Genomic DNA, 12,389 nt, shown 5'->3' with positions numbered 1-12,389 from the left:
GGGCACCGGCGGGCGGCGAAGGGGCGCACGGACCACACTCACCGCCTAGGCTGGGGACGAAAGAAACACGCGGGGCTGGGTTAGTCCCCCTGCCGGGGAGGAAGAGGGGCGCTTCCGCGCCGGGCAGCGGCGCTGCAGGACCCCGGCCCCGGGGCCCTCGCGCGGCTCCAGTCCGCGTTCGGGCAGTTTCTATGAATCCTTCTCTTACTCTGGGTCTCTCTGCCTCTCCCTCTGGGGGTCTCCGAGTCCCCCCGACCCCCACCCCTGTGTTCCGCTGGCGCGCGCGCGCGCGTTCTCTGCGCGTCTCCCACACTATCTGGGGGTCTCGAAGTTTGGGTCTCTCTGGAGGTCTCTCCGCAGATCTCTCCGCTAGCTCTCCTGCTAGCACATGCGCGCGCGCTCCGTCCCTGCCTGTTTACATGTGTCGATTTGTCTCTTTCTCTCCAGTGTCTCTCACTAGCGCACTTTTCCTGTACCTCGTGTGTTGTGTGTGTGTGTGTGTGTGTGTGTGTATCTTACCGGTTTTCTCTGACTCTCTCACCCCTGTCTCTCACTCTGTGGCCTGTCCCTATTTCTCAGTTCCTCGCTAGCACGTGCGCACTGTCTGTCTGTCTCTGCCAGTCTGTCGTTCTCCTCTCACCTTCCTTTCTGTTGATCCCGTCTCGCCCTCCCACTCTCGGTCGGCTTCTCCGTCTCAGTTTCTCTCTGAGTCTCTTTCGCCAGCGCACTTTCTCTTTAGCTGTGTGTGCGTGTCTCTGTCTCTCGTCGTCTTTCTCCCAGTCTTGTCCCTGTCTCTCCCTCCGTCTCTTTCTGATGCGCTCTCGTCTCTGTATCCCTGCCTCTCACTGTCTCTGTCGCTCGCTAGTGCGTGCGCTTCTGCGTCTTCCCCTGTTGCTGTCTCGTCTCTCCATTTCTCTCTCACAGTCTATTTCCCTGACAATCTCTGTGGGTTCCCAGTGCACCTGTTCAATATCACTCGCTGAATGTGTCTCTGACCGTCTCCATGTCTCTCCAACTCTCCTGTTACCATGTCTCCCTCGGATTCTCTCTCTCCGTGTCTCCCGTCTCTGGTTGCTCTTGCTCTGTCTTTCTCAGATCCTCTCCCCTCTGTGTCTCTCCCTGTCTCCCCCCTGCGGCTTCTGTCTCCCCATGCGTTAAGTTCTCTCTTTATCGCGGTCTGTGTCTCTAAGTGGGTCTCTGAAAATCTACTCCTTGTCTCTCCTGATTATCTCTGTCTCTGCGTTGCTCAGACTCTCTCCAGCGCGTGCACTTAAAGGGAGTCGGTTTCTCTGTCTCTCACTCTCTCCCGGGGGCTCTCGCTAAACACTTCCCTTGCGTGTTTGAGTGTGTGTGCATCTCTGTCTCTCTCCATTTTTCTCCGACGATCCCTCACCTCGGTTTTTCTCTGGCTGGATCACTGTCTCTGATCTCTATCTCTCTGTCGACTTTATTTTACCATGGAAACCAGCTGCCACCTTGGCCACCGCGGGCTGTGGCGGATAAACCTCCCAGTTTCTCAGCAGCGCAGCCGCGGCTGGAGGCAGGGAGGATGCCTACTGCGACCGCCCCCCCCCCCCGCGCCATTCGGGATCCTCCCTGCATTCCCAAGCCCACCCGGCATCGGCGGCGGCGGGTGTAGGGACGGGTGAGCTCGGGGAGAGCGGGGGAGGAGGCAGGGGTTGTGGGGAGAGAGAGCGCAAGAGACTGAGAGGCAGAGAGAGAAAGAGAATGAGAGAAAAAAACGAGAGACACAGAGAGACAGAAAGAGATAAGAGACAGAATGACCACCACACAGAGAAACAGAGAAAATGCCAGAGAAAAGAGACCTAGAGTCAATGAATGAGCCAATGAGACAGAGAGACAGAAAGAGAATGAGAGACTGGGAGAGACGGAGACAGAAAAATCATCAAAGAGAGGATAAGAAAAGAGAGGATGGGAAGCAGAAAATGTGAGAAAGAACGAGGAAACATCGAGAAGATGGGGGGGAGTGGGCGCGAGGGAAAGTGCGAGGGAAAACGCGAGGGCGAGGGGCCGGCCGAGGGGAGGCGAGAAGGAGCTGCGCCGGGGGCCTCCGTGCGGGGCAGCGCAGGCGCCGTCGGGTGGCGGCGGACAGGGCGTCCCGGGCGCCGGAGCGCGGGGCCGGGCGGGGCGCAGGGCCCGCGGCGCGGGGAGCGGAGCCGGGCCGCTTACCTGTTGCTGCCGAAGGCGTCGCGCCGCGGGAGCTGCGTGCCTGTCCCTCGGGACTCGGCGCGCTCGACCGGGCGGCCTCTCGAGGCGCCGGCGGCCGCGAGCTGGCACCGGGCGGCTGGAGCAGCGAGAGCGGGGCGCCCGTGCCCGCCCGTCCGGCCGGCGCGGCGCGCTGCGAGCTCTGAGCGGCGGCGGGGGCGCGCGGCGTCTTAAGGCAGCGCGGGGCCCTCACCTTGCGGCGCCCCCCTCCCCCCGGCCCCCGCCCGCGCAGCTGACGCACGAGGCCGCGGGCGCCCGGAGGGGCGGGCGGCACTGCGCAGGGCCCGCTTAGCTATTCTCACCCCGCATCAACGCCCCGGGCGGTCCGAGCTCACTGGAGACCTCAGAGACTGGGGATCGTCAACGGGGCTGATTTTCCTGCAAATGCCATGCCTTTGTAGCCCCCGGATTTCGGGCCAGGGCCGGGCCCCAGACCTGCACAGTTCTTCTGAAGAGAAGCAGAAAACTGGGCCGGGCCCTGGGGCCTTGACCTTGGAAGACCCCCACACACACCCACCCCCCTCAAGTATGAACCGCCCCTGGGCCCGAGAGAGGAAGTGACTTTGATATCACCGATTTGCCACAATTTTCTCTAGCTCCCAGCGAGAGCTAAACGGCAGTTCCTTTCCTCTAGGCCTTGGGAGCATTTCCTCTAAGACAAGCTGCTTAATTATCTACTTTATTATTTGATTGAAGTCTGTCTGTAAGTCAGTCTCTCTCTCTCTCTCTCTCTGCCAGGTACTGTGGTAAACTGTTTCCACAGAGAATACCGCCGAATCCTTCCTCCAGCCTTGTGAGATAAGTACTGCTATTATCCTCATTTTACAGAGACAGAAGCAGAAGCCAAGAGAGATTACCCTACTTGCCTAAGTTCAAGTAAATGTTGCACCTGCTCTATTAACCAAGACTTTCTGGACTCTCCCAAACACGTACACATCGAGTGTTTGCTCTTTACCAGGCGGACAAACACCACAATGTAAGCTCACCTGGCCCCCAGAAGGGAGGGTCGTGTCCAGGAAGGTGGCCCAGATGAGGAGTCATTTGCATCTGGTTTCCAAGGGATAATGAAACCTTTTCTAGGCATGACAGAAGGGGAGAACTGTTCTTCTAGAAGGAGATGCACGGGCAAAGAGGGCTGCAGGGGAGAGCTGGGTGCCAAGAGAGGCTGCAGCATGGTGAGTGCCAGCAGGTGAGATGGAAAAATGGGGTAGGGGCAGCTCCTCATGGGCCTTGAATGTCGGTCTGGGGACTTTGGACTTCATCCTGAGATCCCTGGAGGGCCTTTGAGGGTTTGTTTTATTATGCACAGTTTCCAACATGCACAAATATGATGAGAATAATAAAATATCCCCCCCATTGTTCTCACCATCCAATCTTAACAACGATAAATATTTTGCAATTATTGTTCATTGATTTTTTAAATTTTTTTTGAAGGAGGTTTAATAAGTGAAAAAAATCAGGGTATAAAATTATATACTTTTTCTTTTTTTGGCCGTGCTGCCTGGCTTGCGGGATCTTAGTTCCCTGACCAGGGATCGAACCCGTGTCCCCTGCAGTAGAAGCGTGGAGTCTAACCACTTGACCGCCAGGGAAGTCCCCTAAATACTTTTGTTTAAAGAGGCCTATATATTTTTTATACATGAATTCAGAATATGAAGGCGCTTAAACCAATACGTTAAAGTTATCATCTAGTGTATGATAAGATTAGATATGATTTTAAAAACGATTTTCATTTTTCATTGGTGGTTTTTGTGCAGGGCGATGTGGTAAGATTTCTGTTCTTCCAGGGTCTAGAAGCAGGGCTGGGTTGGGGGGCGAGCTGTTGAATGTAGAAAGAGCAGGAAGGAGGCTGTGGCAGGAGAGAAAGACAGTCTGGACGGGTCACAAGGAGGGGGCCGAGCAGAGACCCATAGAGAGGCCAAATTGACAATGGGGAGCGATAAGGGCAAGGAGGTGTTGGGGAGGGTCTAGGATGACACAAGATTCTGAGTTGGTTGATGGGCCTGATGGAGATCCGCCCCCTCCCCCCTGCACCCCATGCCTTTGGACAGGGAACAAGGCAGGTGTAGAATCAGGCCCCAGGATGCTCTTAGGATTTCAAGTCCTACCATTTGCTGTAGATCACTTGTCTTTTTTTTTTTTTTTTTTGTCTTTTTGGCTAAGCCTGATTTTATCTTCCCAAGTTTGAATGGTATAAACCTAGTCGTTTTTCTTGGAGACAGTTTCCATGATAATCGCTCACAGTTATTAATTCCTAGCTTCACACTGGCCATGGCGCAGAATCCTGGGTGGCACGCACTGTCAAGTGACAGTTCACTCAGACTCCATATTTTAGAATCACTTGGGAGGCTGTCAAGGTGCGAGAAATGGCCAGAGACAAAGGCCAGTCCAGTCCATCCTGCTCTTTCCTCCTTTTTCACTGTGGTCCCAAGAGTTCCCTGGACTGCTGGGATCCAGCAGGGCACAGGAAGAAAACCTCTAGGTACAGTTAAAGGTGGGTGCCTCAGAGAGGTGGCCTCATGGAATCTGCAGCTGCACCCCTGAGTGCCACGGGACATGATGGGGAGCAGAGGAGTCTGAATGCGATGAGGCCTCCGCAACCAAAGCCAGCCTGCCTGCCGGAGACAGTACGAAAGGCTAGGGAGCCCTGGGGAAGAAATATAAGCCACTTTTCTGTACAGGGAGTTGTTTGAGGGTTGTTAATCCTCAGGTGTCTGTTTCCTCTTTTTTTCCCTCCAGGCAGGAGTAGAGTGGGTGTCCTTGAATTTCAAAGGCATGCAAGTATCAGCATCCCAAGTGGAGGTATGTGGGGGCCCTTGGGGAATGTGGATTTGGCTTCAGGCCCCGCAGGCTCTGATTCTGATGGCCTTGGGAGAGCCCTTCAACTGACAAGCTTTGTTAGATTCTGGGGAGGTTCTTTGGGATGAGACAGGGAGAGTTTGGGATGATGGCTCAAGAAGCCACCTAGTCCATTTCCCTACCTTCATAGTTCTGTAGCAGCAGAGGTAAGATCAGGCAAATGGTATTAATGGGGCAGGGCTGGAGGGCAGGAAGCTACTAGAAAGGCTCTAGGGCCTGATGACAATCACAAGCTGCAACACCAGCCAGCAACGTGCCAGCCTGGTTTTCCCAGACTTCTTCACCTCATCAGACTGCCCCGATGCATGTACCAACTGCCAGGTGAGGGAAGTCAGAGGCCCAGGACCCAGCCAGGTATCGGTTCCAGTAACAATGGGAGTGCAAGAGTCCTTGAGCACCTGCCGCATGCCAAGCCCTCTACTTGCTTTATCCTATTTAATCCTTGAGGAGACTCTACAAGTTAGAGATTAATACAGTATTTTTAGAATCCAAGACATCATATACCATTAAGAATAAAAAGCTGCAAATTTAACCTTCACACCGCTGCTGGCAATATGCATCTTGATTTTAAAGATGCTAAAATGCGAAAAGAAATGTGCTTTAGAATCAATGTATGCCAGTACCCTCCCTGTCCTTACAGAGAGGTTAAGTAACTTTACCCAAGGTCACACAGCAAGTAAGTATTGGAGCTGAGAGGTAAAACTTGTTCTGACTCCAACGCAGGGGCATTTCCTAGGCTGCTTCTTGGAAGGGTCAAGAGGCAAGGCAGAAAGAAAGGCTCCCAGAGACCCAGCCCAGACAAAAATTTTGAATCCAGATGAATTGCAAAAATTGTGGGAAGACAAATGCAGTTGCAGTGATAATGGCTTCTTTTTGTAAGATACATGGTTCCCATAGGTGGTGAAATGACTAAAGTAGCCAATCTAAATTCTAAGTCACACTCCTTCCTGCACAGTGAGTTCATAATAAGTCAGTGGGGAAAAATATATGGTTTTGTTCTGGAGTGCCTACCCACGGGGGTATTTTAAGTTTTTCAGTGTTATGAGCTGCTCTGGTATTCACTTTAGTCTAACCCTAGGGGTTGTGTTTGCAAAATTCACTTGAAATTAAGTACCATTTGGGTGTGAGCTAATATTGCCCACTTTGTGGGCTTGGGCAGGACAGAAGGTCTAGATTTCAAAGCTATAACTATCCAAATAAAATGGTTTGGAAGAGAAAATCAGCAGAAAAGAACTGAATGGAATAAAAATAAAGAGCAGGAGACCTGATTTCTAGTCCTAATTCTGTGGCTAGAATTAGGTGTGTGACTTTGGGAAGATCTGCTCCTCTGTCTGATCTCAGTTCTGTTAATCCACCAAATCTGGTGGGGTAGGTGTTAGGTAATTTCGAAGGATCCTGTCAGTTTTTGACTGATTCCATCTATTTTATATCTGGGTGTTATTAAAAATCCCCAAACTAATCCAACTCAACTATTTAAAAACTGAAAGCTGGACCTCTGCTTCTGGCTGTGAAAGAGTAACAGGGACTGGATTTATCCTTCCACCTTAAACAACTAAAAAAGTGGGCAGAATATATGGAATGATGGTTGTCACACACTGGAAAACAGGAATGCAGGACAGTGGTCTTCAAGAAAAGGGAAACAAATGAGGTGAGCCCTACAATTGCCCCAATTTACTACCTAGAGAAAGTTTACCAGCTGGGAACCCAGGCTGAACCTAGGCATCTGCCTAAACTGAGGAGACAGAGGTCAGAATTCAGGGAGGTAAGTAAGAGTGGCAAGAATTTGCAAGGTAATGTACCAGAGAGGAGCCTCCCAGAGAGAGAGAGCTCTTGAGAACTGTAAAAGGTACCCCTCAAATCTTTGACTACATGTGAGGAAACTACCCAAGGCTGGGGAAAAAATGACTCAAAAGGGGTAGGTGGAGTGATTTCTAGAGCTCATACAGGGCTGGGAATAGTTCAGTTTCTCAATAGCCAGAGAGAAGAAACTTCATAATGTACAGGGCATCAGACTGAGTACTCAGAGAGGATTGCCTCAGCAGTGGAGCCAAGTTAACCTTAGTGTAAAGTTTGTTCTGGTCCCACATAGCAAAGCTTAAAAGCAAGCTTTGAAAGGGTTGAGCTGTTTCCAAGTATCTTTACTGTAACTCAAACCAAGGCTCAGAAATATTTAACGGAGTACAAAAATCTCTAGCACACAACAAGGTAAAATTTCCAAAGTCTGAATTCCAATAAAACATTACAATGTGTGCAAAATAGGAAAATATGACCCATACTGAGAAGAAAAGTCCTTTAATAGAAATAGACATGGATGGGGATGGAAGAAGGTATTCCACACAAATGGAAATTAAAGAAATAGACATGGATGGGGATGGAAGAAGGTATTCCACGCAAATGGAAATTAAAGAAATAGACATGGATGGCGGAATTGGACGACAGACAGTAAAATGGCTTAAAAATATATTTCATATATTTAAGAAGGTAGAGGAAAGCAATAGGCATGTCAAGGGGAGACATAGAAGATAGAAAATAGATTTAAATCTTACTTCTAGAGATAAACAATATAATTTCTGAGATAGAAATACAATGGATAACATTATTAGCATGTTAGACACTGCAGTAGAAAAGTTTAGTGAACTTGAAGACATAGAAATAGAAACTGTCCAAAATGAAACACAGAGAAAAAAAGATAGAAAACAAAGTAAGCAGAGAAATAGTGAGCTGTGGGACAATTTCAAGTGGCCTAATATATGTGTAAGTGGAGTCCCAGAAGAAGTTAGGGAGACAGAAATATGATTTGAAGAGATAAAGGCTGAAACTTTTCCAAATGTAATAAAAACTATAAGCCCACAGATCCAAGAACCTCAACAAAACTCAAGCACAAGAAACATGAAAACCATACAAAGGCACATCATAATACTCCCTGTTTCTCCATAAATCCTTGCCATATAGTTGATGAGGATATTTGGAAAAACTATAACTTTCATACACTGCTTTTGGAATGTAAAATAGGACAGCCACATTGAAAAAGAGTTTGGCTGGTTAAGAAAATATTAAATATACACTGACCATATAACCTAGCTTTTCTACTCCTAAAAGAAATGAAAGCCTTTGTCCATGCAAAGATGTACATGAATGTTTACAGCACCCTTATTTGTAATAGATAAAAACTGGAAACAACTCCAGTGTCTATCAACAGGTGAATGGTATATTCACACCTCGGAATACTATTGGGTTGGCAAAAAAGTTCATTTGGATTTTTCCACATCTTACGGAAAAACCCGAACAAACCTTTTGGCCAACCCAATACTTAGCCCAAAAGAGAACAAATTGTTGATATAGATGACAACGTGATGAATCTCACAATAATTATGCTGTGAAAGAAACCACACAAAAAAGAGTACATACTGTGTGATTTCTGTTACAGAAAATACCAGAAATGCAAACTAAAGTGACATAAAGCAGATCAGTGGTTGCCTTGGAGCGGGGGAAGAGAGGGACGGGGTATGAAGAATCTTTTGGAGATGACACAAATGTTCATTATGTTGATGGTGGTGATGGTTTGTGGTGTATGCCTATGTCAAAACTCATCAACTTGTACTCTTCAGATACGTGCAGTTTAATCTACATGTATTATACCTAAATAAAGCTGTATGTAAAAATAAGTCCCTGAGGGAAAAAAACCCCAAAGCGAATGGTTTGTGTGTCCAGGATCCCACCTCCAGCATTAGAACACTCACCTTTCTCTAAGGGAACCATCAGGCCTCCCAGCACCCCGTCTTGGCTCTCATCAGTGTACCGTTGTGTTTTAGTAATCGGTGTTCTTGCCCCACCTTCCCTCTGTGATGGGAACACAATGTGAACTCTTCCCAAATGCTTACAGAGTTGTGTCCATCCCTTCATGGCAGCCTAGCAGCTCTCATTTACTGAGGATTTAACAGTGTACCTTGCACTTGAACTCTCCCAGATCATTTAATGAGCACTGCGATCATTTGCCTCACTTTACAGATGGGGAACCAAAGGTTTGGAAAGGAGCTGTGGCTTACTCAGAGTCACTCTGGAACAGGCAGGGCTAGAATTTGAATTTAGGACTGACTCTGAATTTACAGCCTGGGTGCTTAGCTGCTACACTGTTTCGCTTCCCTATCCTAAGCAATTCTTTAAAATGTAACACTGACATGTGAGGAACTTTATATGCCTTATCTCATCTAATTCTCCAGCAATCCTGTGAGGTGGCTGTTGTTAATATTCCTTATTTTATAGATGAGAACACTGAGGCTTAGAGAAGCTAAATAATTTGCTCCAAGTCACCCCAATAGCATCTGGATAACTTCAGAGCCCCACTCTCTGTAGCTGCTTTGCCTACTGTCACCCTCAGGGCAGGAAAGACTTAAACCCTCTCATCTTTGGAACCACACTTAACTCTTCTTGAGTCAACTTGCCCAAAGGCTCTAGAGTTTCACAGCATAACTTTGGTGCAGTGTCAGGTGCCAGGAGCATTGGAACGGCCTACCGCGTTCTACAACGCGTATTCCTTGAGTGGAGGGCTTGGGTGGCTAGAACCAATGTATCACCGATTAGTATTGAATATTCAAAGTACCAAACACTTCAAACCTCCCATGGCTCTGCATTAAATATTAGGGGCTGTGGAGTTTTCAACAGCGAATTTGTATTTTGTTTTTCATTGAATTAAGACTTGGAAGTTTGATTCAAAGCAATGAGCTTGATGGAAGTTAAGAATCAGAAGGGAGCTGCGGAGCCTGTGGGTTGACCAGAGAAAGACAGTTCCTCAAGTGTGCTCAGGTGCCTTCCTCGAACTGTTAGTGTTGCTTTTTGGCTGTAGACATGGGGCCAAAATGCCTTAAAATGGAGTTGACAGAAAATAGGATTATGTTTCTACGTTTAGGAAAATATTTCTGCCATGCTCAGATATCAGCATTAGAGGGGGAGAAATCAACTTCTTCAAGCCAAACAGTAATGACCATATAAATTTTAGAGCTGTTGCTCAGAGGAATGCAAAGGGTGGCATTTTTCTAGAAGTTGCTCATGTGAAATTCTTTAAAAAGAGTGTTCTGTGGTACAGTGTAGTAGAGACAGTCTAGAGACAGTCTGTACTGGTTTGTGAGAGCTGGTGTACTGGTTTGTTCCGTTTTCAGGAATTTTGCAAGTGATGGTTAAAAATTAAATTACATAAACATACAGTTAAATGAATTACATTCAAAAAAAGGTAATAAATACTCAAAACACATCACTTCCTAATTGTTTCATCACCTTGGCTATTATCTGTTATCTTGAGATTATTTAAGTCCATTGTATGTGTATATCGCAAATACTTTATTATACTGTAATGCCACACATCTCTGCACAACTCCACGTTGACTGACATCATATTGGTCACCTGAAATTGCCCAAGGGAGTACTTTTACCACGGAAATCATCAAACACTGCAAATTAGGACATTTTTCTCTGAGAGCCAGATGTTAAACCTTTACTGACACATCACTGTCTGTAGAACACATTATTTTTATCTATATAGCTTTATTGAGGTATAATCCACATGCCACACACCCACCTAGTGTACAACTCAACTGATTGGAGTATATTCACACATATGTGCAGGCATCACCACACTCAATTTTGGAATATTTTCATCACCTCAAAAAGAAGCCCTTTAGCTAACAGCCCCTTATCCCGCATTCCCCACCCCTTAGCCTTAAGCAATCACTAATCTATTTTTTGTCTCTAATTTATTAGATTTACCTGTTCTGGACATTTCATATAAATGGAATCATATAATATGTTGGCTTTTGTGACTGGCTTCTTTCACTTAGCATAGTGTTTTCAAGGCTGATCCACGTTGTGATGTGTGTCAGTACTTCATCCCTTTTTATGACTGAATAATATTTCATTGTATGGATATACCACCTTTTGCTTATATCTTCATCAGCTGATGGACAGTTGAGCTGTTTCTACCTTTTGGCTTTTGTGAATAGCGCTGCTATGAACATTCATGTCCAAGTTTCTGTTTGAACATCTGTTTCCAATTCTTTTGGGCATACGCCTAGGAGTGTAATTGCTAGGTCATATGGTGATTCTGTTTAATTTATTGAGGATCTGCCAAATTGTTTTCCACAACAGCTGCACCATTTTACACGCCCACCTGTAGTGTATTGGGATTCCAGTTTCTGCACATCCTCACCAACACTTGTTATTCCCCCCCACCCCCCGCTTTTTTTAAATTATAGCCATCCTGGTGGATGTGAAGTGGAATCTCATTGTGGTCTTGATTTGCATTTCCATAAAGACTAGTGATGTCAAGCATCTTTTCATGTGTGTATTGCCATTTGTATATCTTCCTTGGGGAAATGTCTATTCATATTCTTTTGTAGAGCACTTTTAAAATATCTCTACTACTCATAACAACCTTGGAAAGTATGTGTCATGATTCCTATCTTACAGTTGAGGTAACCGAGACTCAAAAAGATTAAGCAACTTGCTTAATTTGTACACAGCTAGAAATGGAGGGAAGTGTGAATGTGTCTGGCTCGAAAACCTGTACTCCCTCCATTACACCACACTGTTTCCAAGACCCTTGATCTGTCCACTGATACGTCAGTGCTAATACTCTTCATCAGTGGCCGTGCTCCTGGTGAAGTCCTCTGGCCTGGGTTCTAGTCCCAGCTCTGTACCTTGGCCTCCATATCCTCATCTCTAGCTGGATGACCTCTATGTCACTCCATTTGTCTAATAGTAGAGTTAGCCCTTTCATGTTGGATGCAGATGTCCCAAGGATTTGTACAAAGGAGGCTTGATTGCTCGGTGTGTTATTTTGAGTGGTTAATGGGATTCTTTTTCTCGGAGCATTATGTTGCACTTGCCTACACCAACGCTCACCTGCTTCTTTTCAGCCCACTCACCCAGCCTCTCAGCATCTTCTGCAGTTTAATCTAAAGAGCTTAACATATTACTACCCAGAAGGGCTGGGTGTTGCCTGGAAACGTGAAGTTTTTACTAGCCTGACTTTCTATTTTTTTTAACATCTTTATTGGAGTATAATTGCTTTACATTGTTGTGTTATTTGCTGCTGTATAACAAAGTGAATCAGCTATGTGTATACATGTATCCCCATATGCCCTCCTTCTTGCGTCTCCCTCCCACCTTCCCTATCCCACCGCTCTAGGTGGTCACAAAGCACCGAGCTGATCTCCCTGTGCTATGCGGCTGCTTCCCACTAGCTATCTATTTTACACTTGGTAGTATATATATGTCCATGCCACTCTCTCACTTCGTCCCAGCTTACCCTT

Source organism: Tursiops truncatus, chromosome X (assembly GCF_011762595.2).
Source record: "Tursiops truncatus isolate mTurTru1 chromosome X, mTurTru1.mat.Y, whole genome shotgun sequence".
In the NCBI taxonomy this organism is placed as follows: domain Eukaryota; kingdom Metazoa; phylum Chordata; class Mammalia; order Artiodactyla; family Delphinidae; genus Tursiops; species Tursiops truncatus.
Note: the sequence above shows the minus strand (reverse complement) of the source record.